The sequence below is a fragment of the Crinia signifera genome, chromosome 9 (assembly GCF_055691185.1).
Source record: "Crinia signifera chromosome 9, ASM5569118v1, whole genome shotgun sequence".
NCBI lineage: Eukaryota > Metazoa > Chordata > Amphibia > Anura > Myobatrachidae > Crinia > Crinia signifera.
This window is the reverse complement of record NC_139225.1, coordinates 139548857-139563955: the sequence shown is the minus strand read 5'-3', so window position 1 is coordinate 139563955 and position 15099 is coordinate 139548857.

The following is a 15099-nucleotide window of genomic DNA, read 5'->3' as shown; positions in this document are numbered from 1 at the left end:
CCTTCATCTTCAAGAGAAGAAATAGTATCAACCAGTATTACATCTCTCCCTTCATCTACACATGCAGAACCAACATCAGCGAGTTCTACATCTCTCCCTTCATCTACAACAGAAGAAATAGTATCAACCAGTACAACATCTCTCCCTTCATCTACAAATGCAGGACCAACATCAGCGAGTTCTACATCTCCCCCTTCATCTACAAGAGAAGAAATAGTATCAACCAGTACTACATCTCTCCCTTCATCTACACATGCAGTACCAATATCAGCGAGTTCAACATCTCTCCCTTCATCTACAAGTGCAGAACCAACATCAGCGAGTTCAACATCTCTCCCTTTATCTACAAGAGAAGAAATAGTATCAACCAGTATTACATCTCTCCCTTCATCTACACATGCAGTACCAATATCAGCGAGTTCTACATCTCTCCCTTCATCTACAAGAGAAGAAATAGTATCAACCAGTATTACATCTCTCCCTTCATCTACACAGGCAGAGCCAGCATCAATCAGTATAACATCTTTGCCTTCATCTAAAAGGGTAGAGCCATCATCATCGTCTAGTATAACCTATCTCCCTTCATCTACAAATGCAGGACCAACATCAGCGAGTTCTACATCTCCCCCTTCATCTACAAGAGAAGAAATAGTATCAACCAGTACTACATCTCTCCCTTCATCTACACATGCAGTACCAATATCAGCGAGTTCTACATCTCTCCCTTCATCTACAAATGCAGGACCAACATCAGCGAGTTCTACATCTCCCCCTTCATCTACAAGAGAAGAAATAGTATCAACCAGTACTACATCTCTCCCTTCATCTACACATGCAGTACCAATATCAGCGAGTTCAACATCTCTACCTTCATCTACAAGTGCAGAACTAACATCAGCGAGTTCAACATCTCTCCCTTTATCTACAAGAGAAGAAATAGTATCAACCAGTATTACATCTCTCCCTTCATCTACACATGCAGTACCAATATCAGCGAGTTCTACATCTCTCTCTTCATCTACAAGAGAAGAAATAGTATCAACCAGTATTACATCTCTCCCTTCATCTACACAGGCAGAGCCAGCATCAATCAGTATAACATCTCTGCCTTCATCTAAAAGGGTAGAGCCATCATCATCGTCTAGTATAACCTATCTCCCTTCATCTACAAGTGCAGGACCAACATCAGCAAGTTCTACATCTCCCCCTTCATCTACAAGAGAAGAAATAGTATCAACCAGTATTACATCTCTCCCTTCATCTACACATGCAGTACCAATATCAGCGAGTTCAACATATTTCCCTTCATCTACAAGTGCAGAACCAACATCAGCGAGTTCTACATCTCTCCCTTTATCTACAAGAGAAGAAATAGTATCAACCAGTATTACATCTCTCCCTTCATCAACACATGCAGTACCAATATCAGCGAGTTCTACATCTCTCCCTTCATCTACAAGTGCAGGACCAATATCAGCGAGTTCTACATCTCTCCCTTCATCTACAAGTGCAGGACCAACATCAGCGAGTTCTACATCTCTCCCTTCATCTACAAGTGCAGAATCAACATCACCAAGTTCTACATCTCTCCCTTCATCTTCAAGAGAAGAAATAGTATCAACCAGTATTACATCTCTCCCTTCATCTACACATGCAGAACCAACATCAGCGAGTTCTACATCTATCCCTTCATCTACAACAGAAGAAATAGTATCAACCAGTACAACATCTCTCCCTTCATCTACAAATGCAGGACCAACATCAGCGAGTTCTAGATATCTCCCTTCATCTACAAGAGAAGAAATAGTATCAACCAGTACTACATCTCTCCCTTCATCTACACATGCAGTACCAATATCAGCAAGTTCAACATCTCTCCCTTCATCTACAAGTGCAGAACCAACATCAGCGAGTTCAACATCTCTCCCTTTATCTACAAGAGAAGAAATAGTATCAACCAGTATTACATCTCTCCCTTCATCTACACATGCAGTACCAATATCAGCGAGTTCTACATCTCTCTCTTCATCTACAAGAGAAGAAATAGTATCAACCAGTATTACATCTCTCCCTTCATCTACACAGGCAGAGCCAGCATCAATCAGTATAACATCTCTGCCTTCATCTAAAAGGGTAGAGCCATCATCATCGTCTAGTATAACCTATCTCCCTTCATCTACAAGTGCAGGACCAACATCAGCAAGTTCTACATCTCCCCCTTCATCTACAAGAGAAGAAATAGTATCAACCAGTATTACATCTCTCCCTTCATCTACACATGCAGTACCAATATCAGCGAGTTCAACATATCTCCCTTCATCTACAAGTGCAGAACCAACATCAGCGAGTTCTACATCTCTCCCTTTATCTACAAGAGAAGAAATAGTATCAACCAGTATTACATCTCTCCCTTCATCAACACATGCAGTACCAATATCAGCGAGTTCTACATCTCTCCCTTCATCTACAAGTGCAGGACCAATATCAGCGAGTTCTACATCTCTCCCTTCATCTACAAGTGCAGGACCAACATCAGCGAGTTCTACATCTCTCCCTTCATCTACAAGTGCAGAATCAACATCACCAAGTTCTACATCTCTCCCTTCATCTTCAAGAGAAGAAATAGTATCAACCAGTATTACATCTCTCCCTTCATCTACACATGCAGAACCAACATCAGCGAGTTCTACATCTATCCCTTCATCTACAACAGAAGAAATAGTATCAACCAGTACAACATCTTTCCCTTCATCTACAAATGCAGGACCAACATCAGCGAGTTCTAGATATCTCCCTTTATCTACAAGAGAAGAAATAGTATCAACCAGTATTACATCTCTCCCTTCATCAACACATGCAGTACCAATATCAGCGAGTTCAACATCTCTCCCTTCATCTACAAGTGCAGAACCAACATCAGCGAGTTCTACATCTCTCCCTTTATCTACAAGAGAAGAAATAGTATCAACCAGTATTACATCTCTCCCTTCATCAACACATGCAGTACCAATATCAGCGAGTTCTACATCTCTCCCTTCAGCTACAAGTGCAGAACCAACATCAACTAGTACTACAGCTACCATTCTAACTAGTCATGCAGAACCAACATCAGCACATTCTACATCTCTCCCTTCATCTAAAAGTGCAGAGCCATCATCATCGTCTACTATAACCTATCTCTCTTTATCTACAAGTGCAGAGCCAACATCAACAAGCACTACATCTCTCCCTTCATCAACAAGTGCAGAACCAACATCAGCAAGTTCTACATCTCTCCCATCATCTGCAATTGCAGAATCAACATCACCAAGTTCTACATCTCTCCCTTCATCTTCAAGAGAAGAAATAGTATCAACCAATATTACATCTCTCCCTTCATCTACACATGCAGAACCAACATCAGCAAGTTCTACATCTCTCCCTTCATCTACAACAGAAGAAATAGTATCAACCAGTACAACATCTCTCCCTTCATCTACAAGTGCAGAACCAACATCAGCAAGTTCTAAATTTCTCCATTCATCTACCAGGGAAGAAAGAGTATCAAACAGTATTACATCTCTCCCTTCATCTACAAGTGCAGAACCAACATTAGCGAAATCTACATTTCTCCCTTCATCTACAAGAGAAGAAATAGTATCAACCAGTATTACATCTCACCCTTCATCTATACGTGCAGAATCAAAATCAGCTAATTCTACATCTCTCCCTTTATCTACAAGAGAAGAGACTTTATCAACCAGCACTACATCTCTCCCTTCATCTACAAGAGCAGAACCAAAATCAGTGAGTTCCACATCTCTCCCTTCATTTACAAGAGAAGAAAAAGTATCAACCGGTAGTACATCTCTCCCTTCATCTACAAGAGAAGAAATAGTATCAACCAGTACTACATCTCTCCATACATCTACAAATGCAGAACCAACATCAGTGAGTTCTACATCTCTCCCTTCATCTACAAGAGAAGAAAGAGTATCAACCAGTACTATATCTCTCCATACATCTACACATGCGGAAACAACATCAGCGAGTTCCACATCTCTCACTTCATCTACAAGAGAAGAAATAGTATCAACCAGTATAACATCAGCACATTCTACATCTCTCCCTTCATCTACAAGTGCAGAGCCAACATCAACAAGCACAACATCTCTCCCTTCATCAACAAGTGCAGAACCAACATCAGCGAGTTCTACATCTCTCCAATCATCTGCAATTGCAGAACCAACATCAGCAAGTTCTACATCTCTCCCTTCATCTACCAGAGAAGAAAGAGTATCAAACAGTATTACATCTCTCCCTTCATCAACAAGTGCAGAACCAACATCAGCGAGTACTATATCTCTCCCTTCATCTACAAGTGCAGAACCAACATCAGCAAGTTTTAAATTTCTCCATTCATCTACCAGAGAAGAAAGAGTATCAAACAGTATTACATCTCTCCCTTCATCTACAATTGCAGAACCAACATCAGCGAGTTTTACATCTCTCCCTTCATCTACAAAAGAAGAAATAGTATCAACCAGTACTACATCTCTTCATACATCTACAAATGCAGAACCAACATCAGCGAGTTCTACATCTCTCCCTTCATCTACAAGAGAAGAAATAGTATCAACCAGTACTATATCTCTCCATACATCTACACATGCGGAACCAACATCAGCAAGTTCTTCATCTATCCCTTCATCTACAAGAGAAGAAATATTATCAACCAGTATAACATCTCTCCCTTCATCTACAAGTGCAGAACCAACCTCAGCAAGTTCCACATCTCTCACTTCATCTACAAGAGAAGAAATAGTATCAACCAGTATAACACCTCTCCCTTTATCTACACGTGCAGAACCAACATCAGCAAGTTCTACATCTCTCCCTTCATCTACAAGAGAAGAAATAGTATCAACCAGTACTACATATCTCCCTTTATCTACACGTGCAGAGACAGCATCAATCACTATAACATCTCTCCCTTCATCTAAAAGTGCAGAGCCATCATCATCGTTTACTATAACCTATCTCCTTTTATCTACAAGTGCAGAGCCAACATTAACCAGCACTACATCTCTCCCTTCATCTACAAGTGCAGAACCAACATCAGCGAGTTCTACTCTCCCTTTATCTACAAGAGAAGAAATAGTATCAACCAGTACTACATCTCTCCCTACATCTGTACGTGCAGAACCGACATCAGCAAGTTCTACATCTATCCCTTCATCTACAAGAGAAGAAATAGTATCAACCAGTGCTACATCTCTCCCTTCATCTACAAGTGCAGAACCAACATCAGCGAGTTCCACGTTTCTCACTTCATCTACAAGAGAAGAAATAGTATCAACCAGTACAAAATCTCTCTCTTCATTTACAAGTACAGAGCCAATATCAACCGATATTACATCTATCCTTTTATCTACAATTACTGAGCCAGCACCAACCAATACTACAAATCTTCCTACATCTGCAGGTGAAAAGCAAAAAGTAACCCGCACTACTGTTCTCCCTTCATCAAAAAGTGCCGAGCCAACATCAATCAATACTACAACTCTCCCTTCATCTGCAAATACACCACTAAAATCAACTAATACTAAATGTATCCCTTCATCTACAAGTGCAGAACCAACATCAATCAGTACAGAGTCAATATCTACCAGTACTACAACTCCTTCGTCATCTACAAGTGCAGAACCAACATCAATCAGTACAGAGTCAATATCTACCAGTACTACAACTCCTACTTCATCTACAAGTGCAGAAATAACATCAACCAGTTTTAAATCTCTACCTTCATCTAATAGTACAGTGCCAACATTAGCAAGTATTAGATCTCTCCCTTCATCCACAAGAACAGAGGCAATACCAACCATTACTATATCTCTATCTTTATCTACAAGTGGTGAGCCAACATTAACCAGATCTAAATCATTTACTTCATCTACAAGTGCTGAGACAGGATCAAATTATACTATATCTCTTCCTTCATTTACAAATACAGAGTCAACACCAGCAAATACTAATGATCTCCTGTCATCTACTAGTGCAGAACCAATATCAACCAGTACTATATTTCACCCTTTATCTACAAATGCAGAGCTAACATTAACCAATACTAATTCCTTCCCTTTATCTACAATTGCACAGCCATTATCAACCATTACTGCATCTCTAGATTCATCTACAAGAACAAAGCCAATATCAACCAGTACTACATCTATCCCTTTATCTACGAGTGCACAGCCAGGACCAACCAGTACTGCATCTCTCGCTACATCTACAAGTAAAGAGCTAACATCTATCAGTATTAAATCTCTCCCTTTATCTACAAGTACAGAGTCATCATCACCCAATACTAATTATCTCCTGTCATCTTCTAGTGCAGAGCAAACATCAACCACTCCTACATCTCGCCCTTCATCTACAAGAAAAGAGCATATGTCATCCTATACTAAATCACTAACTTCATCTAAAAGTTCTGAGACAAAGTCAACTTATATTATATTTTTCCCTTTCTATATAAGTACAGAGCCAACACCAACCAGTACTAGATCTCTCACTTCATCTGCAAGAACAAAAATAATATCAACCAGTACTACATCTCTCCTTTTATCTAAAAGTACAGAGCCAACATCAACCAGTACTACATATCTCCCTTCATCTACAAGTACAGAGCCAACATCAACCAGTGCTACATATCTCTCTTATTTTACAAGTATAATGCCTAAATCAATAAGTAATACTTCACTCCCTTCATCTACAAGTGCAGAACGAACATCATCTAGTACTACATCTGTCCCTTCATCCACAAGTACAGAGCCTATGTCAACCACTACTAAAACACTCCCTCCATCTAAAAGTACAGTGGCATGGTCAACGTTTACTAGATTTCTCTCTTCATATATAAGTGCAGAGCCAACAACAACCAGTACTACATATTTCCCTTCATCTACAAGTACAGAGTCAACATCAACCAGTGCTACATTACTTTCAACTACAGTTACAGAGCCTACATCAATCAGTTCTACTTTACTCCCTTCATCTACAAGTGCAGAGTCAACATCAACCATTACTACATCTCTCCATTGGTCTAAAAACGCAGAGCCATCATCTACCAGAACTAAATCTCTCCCTTCATTTACAATATCAGAGCTAATATCAACCAATACTTCATCTCTGCCTTCATCTTCAAGTATAGAGTCAACTTCAACCAGTATTACTACTATCACGTCATCTACAAGAGCAGGTCCAACATCAATCAGTACTAGATTTCATCCTTCAACTACAATTGCAGAGCCAGCACCAACCACCTCAAAACCAATCCCTCATCATTCATCTAAAATTGCAGTTACAAGATCAACTAGTACAACACCTCTCGCTTCATTTACAAGTAGAGAACCATTATCCACCATTACTACATATCTCCCTTCATCTACAAGTGAAGAACTAACATCAACTAATACGCCATCTTTGCCTTCATCTACAAGTATAGAGGAAACATCAACCAGTACTACATCTCTCCCTTCATTCACAAGAACAGAGCAAATATCAACCAATACTTCATCTCTGCCTTTATCTACAAGTACAGAGTCAACAGCAACCAGTACTACTACTCTCCCTCCATCCACAAGTATGGAGACAACATCTACCAGTACTGTATCTGCCCTTTTATCTAAAAGTGGAGAACTAACATCAACCACTACTAATTCACTCCCTTACTCTAGAAGTGCAGTGACAAGATCAACCAGTACTACATCTCTCCCTTTGACTAAAAGTACAGAACCAACATCAACCAGTAGTACATATCTCCCTGCATCTACAAGAACAGAGTCAACATCAACCAGTACTACATTTCTGCCTTTATCTACAAATAGAGAGTCAACATCAACCAATACTTCTACTCTTCCTTCATCCACAAGTACAGAGACAACATATACCAGTACTGAATCTCCCCTTTCATTTAAGAGTGCAGAACGAACATCTACCACTACTAAATCACTCCCTTCATCTAAGAGTGCAGATACAAGATCAACCAGTACTACATCTCTCCCTTTAACTAAAAGTACAGAGTCAACATCAACCAGTACTACTTCTCTCCTTTCATATACAAGAACAGGGCCAACATCAATCAAAACTAGATTTCATCCTTCATCTACAATTGCAGAGCCAGCATCAACCAGTACTAGATTTCTCGCTCCATCTACAAGTGCAGACTTAGCATCAACCAGTACTACAGCTCTTTCTTTATCAACAAGTATAGAGCAAACATCAACCAGAACTACATCTCTTCCTTCTTCTACAAGTACAAAGCCAACATCAACCAGTACTACATCTCTGCCTTCATCTACAAGAACTGAGACAATCTCAGCCAATACTTCATATATGTCTTCATCTACAAGTACAGAGTCAACATCAACCAGTTCTACTTCCCTACCTTCATTTACAAAAGCAAGGTTAACATCAATCAGAAATAGATCTTATCCTTCATCTACAAGTACAGAGCCAACTTCAACCATTACTACATCTCCCCCTTCATCTACAATAACAGAGCCAATATCAACCAATAACACTTCTCTCCCTACATCTACAATAACAGAGCCAATATCAACCAATATTTCATCTCTGCCATTATCTACCATTACAGAGTCAACATCCACAAATACAGAGCCAGAATCTACCAGTACTATATCTTTCCTTTCATCTACAAGTGCACAACTAACATCAACCAGTACTACATCTCCCCATTCATCTGCAAGTACAGAGCCTACATCAACCACTACTAAATCACCCACTTCATCTAGAAGTGCAGTGATAAGATCAACCAGTACTACATTTCTCCCTTCATATATAAGTACAGAGTCATCTTCAACCAGTATTACTTCTCTCCCTTCATCTACAAGTGCAGAACTAACACCAAACAGTACTACATCTCTCGCTTCTTCTACAATTGCAGAGCCTACATCAGACACTAATAAATCACTTCCTTCATCTAAAAGTACGGATGCCAGATCAACCAGTACTACATCTCTCCCTTTTTCTACACATACAGAGTCAACATCAACCAGTACTACATCTCTCTCTTTATCTATACATACAGAGTCAACATCAACCAGTACTACATCTCTCCCTTTATCTACACATACAGAGTCAACATCAACCAGTACCTCATCTCTCCCTTTATCTACACATACAGAGTCAACATCAACCAGTACTTCATCTCTTTTATCCACAATTACAGAGCCTAAATCAATCAATACTACTTTACTCCCTTTATCTACAAGTGCAAACCCTTCATCAACCATTACTACATTCCCCCCTTCATCAATAATGATAGAGCCAAAATCAACCAATACTTCATTTCTGCCTTCATCTACAAGTGCACAGACAACATCAACCAATACTACATCTCCTGCTTCATCTACAATAACAGAGCCAATATCAACCAATACTCCATATCTGCCTTCCTCTACAACCACAGAGTCAACATCAACTAGTATTACTTATCTCCCTTCATCTACAAGAGTAGGGCCAACATCAAACGGAACTAGATGTCATCCTTCATCTACAAGTACAGAGCCAAAATCTACCAGTACTAAATCTCTCCCTTCATCTACAATTGCAGAACTAACATCACCCAGTACTATATCTCTCTCTTCCTCTACAAGTGCAGAGCGAATATCTACCAGTACTGCATCTTCCCCTGCATCTACAAGTACAGAGTCAACATCAACCAGTACTACATCTCTCCCTTCAGCTAAAAGTGCAGAGCAAACATCAACCTTTTCTACATCTCTCTTTTTATCTACAAGTAGAGAGCCAACATCAACCAGTACTACATATTTCCCTTCATCTACAGGTAAAGAGGCAAAGTCATTCATTACTACAGATCATTCTTCATCTACAATTTCAGAACCATCATCATCCATCACTAAATCTCTCCCTTCATCTAAAGGTACAGAGCCAACAACAACCAAATTTACATATTTACCGTTAAATACAAGGGCACAGCTGACATCAACCAATATTACATCTCTCCCTTCATCTACAAGTGCAGAGCCAACATCAACCAGTATTACAGCTCTGCCTTCTTCTAGAAGTACAGAGCAAATATCTACCAGTACAACATCTCTCCATTCATCTACAAGTATAGAGCAAACATCAACCAGTACTACATCTCATCCTTCATCTGTGGGTACAGAGCCAAGATCAACTAGTACTGAATCTCTTCATTCATCTACAAGTGCAGAGAAAACATCAACCAGAACTACAGCTCATCATTCATCTACACGAGCACAGCCAGCATCAACCAGTACTATTTCTTTAACTTCATCTACAAGTACAGAGCCAGCATCAACGAGTACTACATTTCTCCTTTCATCTACAAGTAATGAGAGAAAATCAACCAGAACTACATCTACAATCGTAAAGACAGCATCAAACAGTAATACATCTCTTCCTTCATCTACAAGTACAGAGCCTCAATCAACCATTACTCAATCTCTCCCTTCATCTTCAAGTACACAGCCAAAAGCAACCAGTCCTATATTTATCCATTTGTCTCCAAGTGCAGAGACAACATCAACCAATACTCTATCTACAATTACAAAGCAAATGTTATCCAATACTCCATCTGCCCCTTTAACTGCAGCAGATACAGGACTGGCACAAACCAACACCACTCCTGTGACCTCAACTATTATAAGTACAGAGCCAACACCAACAGCTATTACTCCTTTGCCTTCAACTACAATACGTACAGAACCAACACGAACCAGAATTATACCTGTCACTACCACAGGCACAAGTACAAAACAACCAACTACCACAACTTCATTATTTGCAGCAACGTTAACCAGTGCTACAACAAAAGCTATCTGGAAAAGAAAGCAAAGAATTTCAACCGCTAGCACTTCTGAAACTAAACTGACCTTACAATGGGATCAACCTGCATTAACTACTACTACAGATAAAACAGGTATATAATTATTATAAAATACTGCATTATATCTTATTCATTCTCTCTTTCTCTCTTTAATTATGTGTGTGTGTGTGTGTGTGTGTGTGTGTGTGTGTGTGTGTGTGTGTGTGTGTGTGTGTGTGTGTGTGTGTGATGTGCACCCTATGTTCTTTTCACCTCAGAAAATACACATAATTAAAAAGCTGGTTTTATTCAGACTTTCACTTCAGATGACAGTTTTACAAAGCATAAAATATTAGATCCAATCAAAGATCCAACCCCAGAAGGCGTTTTCACAGATAATTTCACAGATGCGATTCTACGCGTTTCGACCATTAGGACTTCCTCAGGGGTGATCTGCATCTAATCAAGTTTATGTAAATGAACTAGAAATCTTAGAAAAAAATTCATTTAAAACCACAATGCATTGTAAAAGGCTGATGTCATCAGACTCTGTGTGAGAACCCTTGTCACACAGAGGGCTCCAAAGTAAACAGGGGACAAACCAAATACCGGATGATGGGATTATCTCATCATTGGTGGGTATCACTTTAAAACAGACGTTTTTTAGAAAAGTGTCACTTTCAAATAGGTATTTAATGGTACATTCAATTAGCCAGAAATAATATGTATCTCCAGTTAAAAGCAGCAACTTTCAACTTTCAGGTTGCTGCTTTCAACTGCAACCTGGGGACACTGTGTGCTGTTGGTCCCCTCCCTTCATTAATGCCACCAGTTCCATGTCTTCTCACGCTGTCACTGGATCACTTCCCTCCTCCCACCGCCGCATCACTGCCGGGTGTCCCGGCTCCCCTACCTCCTCCTGTTGCCGCATCATCGCCAGGTGGCCCAGCTCCTCTCTTTCCTCCAACTGCAACATCAGCATCGGGTGGCCAGGCTCCCCTCCCTCTTTCTGCCACCGCATGAGCCCCGGATGTCCCGGCTCCCCTCTGTCCACCCACTGCCACTGCTACATCCACAAGCACATGCACCTTGTATTACCAGCTAGGTGTACTTATTCTGTGTGCATGAGAGGTACATACAGTAACTATGCTTTTTGAATGACTGAAATAGTTGTGTTGGTATAATTTTATGTGAGTAGCAGTAACATTTCCCTATTCTGTGTTTTGGGTGTAATATTATTGTTTTTTTATCTTATTTTCACTTTAAGCTGCTGATTAAAGGTTCTGATCCATGTCACTCTCCCTGCATCCACGCTGCCACTCTCTCTTGTCACTGCATCCCCATTGTCACTGTCCCCGCATCCCTGCTTTCGCTCTCTATTGTCCTTGCTGTCACTGTCAAGTATAAGATATTTTGTATTTTATATTTGATTTTGGTTATCTTTATATAAATTGATAGTGCCTTGCTCTTATTCTGAGGAATTGGTTTGGTGCTCTGGTGTGCATCTTTATATATTATCTGTTGCACCTCAGAACAGAGTTCAATCCCCTAATGCAGTGGTTCCCAACCCTGGTCCTCAAGTACCCCCAACAGTGCATGTTTTCCAGGTCTCCACACAGAATCACAAGTGCTATAATTAGCTCTACCTGTGGATCTTTTCAAATGTTCCTGAATAATGAGTGCACCAGCCCTCTGACCTGGAAAACGTGCACTGTTGGGGGTACTTGAGGACCAGGGTTGGGAACCACTGCCCTAATGTTATGTTAGCCTGTTGCCTAGGAGATCCAATACACCACATACAGCTCCGACACGCTCTCTGATATGATGTCAAACACGCCCCGGGGCTCCATGGTGGAGTCCTCTTGGCTGCTGATGGACAGTGTCCAGGCGCCAGAGTGAGGCGTGGAGTGCACAACCAGGCACACTGATTGGACATATTGTCCATCTCTATGGCAACAATAAGGGTTTCCAGGAAGTTTCTATATACACCTCGGTCGATTGGCTATTATGTAATTTACAGCTCTGTTTTTAAGGTAAAAATTTGCCCTTTCTTGTTTTTCAAAATTATAGAAATATTAGTGAATTGCTAATAAATCCTATTACTCTACCTTTTCTTGATACCTGTTTGGATTTTTATTCATGTAAATTGAATGATCATTGTGTCATGTCTCTGCCACTTATCTACTGGTATATAAACCCCACTGTGGATAGTCCTAACATCACCCTTGATAAAGCTGTACCCCCAAAACAGCTAAACGCATCAGGAGCCCCCTGGATACGGTAACCACCTCATCCCTTTAATTCTGGACACATATGAATTACAAATAAAGTGGTTTGGAGGAAATACCACCGCCTGCCATCGACCTTTGGATTACAAGTGTACCCGCGAGGTACCCCGCCGCACCATTCTGAGGACGACTGCTGCAATGCTATCCTAAATGGATTGAAATCCTCTAGCGGCACCGGGTAACTATTAATCCACCGTGGGCACAATAAACGCCATATTTGTTTTCCCTACTGATACATATCTAACAGAGCAACATATCTGAAACGGGACATTCATTTCAAGTTCCCTCTTGCAATCCCTTAGTCTGGGTCCACTTACCACAGTGCTTTTATTTTTAATTAATTTTTTATTCAACGTTTGTATTTCATTTTATCTTTGTCAAATTATGATCTATATCTATTGTTAAGAAATAGATTGTTCTTTTTCATCATACAAGCGCCACTTTTTTGTTTAATATGAATTTGCCTGTAGGAATGAAAACACCATAGTTAGAACACGGACGTAATTCTCCATCCACTTCAATGGTCACGAAAAATTTACTATGTATTCGTATTTCAGATCTCCTACGTATTTTGGCCTAATAAGGACAATTCATATGCAAATACGGATTTCAAACAGACGTGTGCCACTATTATCAAATCAGTTTACACCCAAGTGTGGGCCTTCTAAAAGCCCATTAAGCACAAACACTTCTCTGCATTTAGAAATTAAGGCTTTTAGGCAGGCAAATATACTGCTACTTGGGGCTGTGGAATACCTGATGCACTGGCAGCAGCACAGAAGAAAATGGCCTGGTCAGAAATCTGAACACGATCAGCAGGTTGTGCAGGTAATGCAGAGGCTGCTTAGGCCTTGCTTATTTGAAGATCATGAGTGTGTTTGCAGTTTACCCCGGCTCATGTCAGTATACAAGGGACAAGGGAAATCTTGACGTGCAATGGGTCAACCACTGAAGGTCGACATGCATCAAAGTCAACATGTCTAAAGGTTGACATGGCGTTAGGTCAAAAGGGACATGAGGTTGACACATGCATTAGGTTGACATGGGCTAGATCGACAGTCAAGGCTGAAATGGGGTTTTTCACTTTTTTTTGAGCCAACATGTGCCAACAGTAGGGTTACCAACTCATCCCTTTAAGTTTAAAACCAGGTGAAAGCCAGCCACAGAACCTGTGTAATTAATATGTGTCCCGGATGAAAGGGATAAGTTGTTCACCATAGCCAACAGGTCGTATTTCATACCCTACCATCCACTAAGGCATGGTGGGAGAATAAAATAGTGTAGTGTGCCAAGCGTAGTGAGGCACCATGCTCGAAGCGTGGTGAGTGCAGCAGGGGACGTGGTGCACTTTTTTTATTGTCCATGCCAACTGTGCCCACATTCAGACATGTTGACTTTTTGACTATCAACCTTGCTCATGTCGACCTAGTGCATCTGTCAATCTAATGACCCTGTCGACCTAGCCCCATGTTGACCTTCAGACACGTTGACCTTGATGCATGTCGACCTGCAGTGGTCAACCTAATGCATATTGACCTTCCCCTTGTCGACCTTGTGATCGATACCCGCTCAAGTCATGACGCCTACAATTGAGGCCTGATTAATGCCAAAGGGGTAGCTGCTGTGTAAATAACTGCATTACTGGATCGCTGCCCCAATACTGTCTGAACAAAAACCACTATGGTGCATCATTTGAAACACCTTACTAAGTTCATTATTTTTTTTTTCAGGTGATGCTGGGTATCCGTGTTGGCTCGTTACTCCAATGTCACTAATTCTGATGATGAACACAATTACCAACATGCACATTAGGCTACTCAATCAGTTATAGAAAGATGTTTTGCCATTCTAAAAACTCGCTTCCGCTGTCTTGATAAGTTGAGTGGCCTTATGCTAGGAAGGTTTCTCTACAAAAGAGAAGCGGGTGGTGCTGTGACACGAGATGCCTTGACCAGCAGT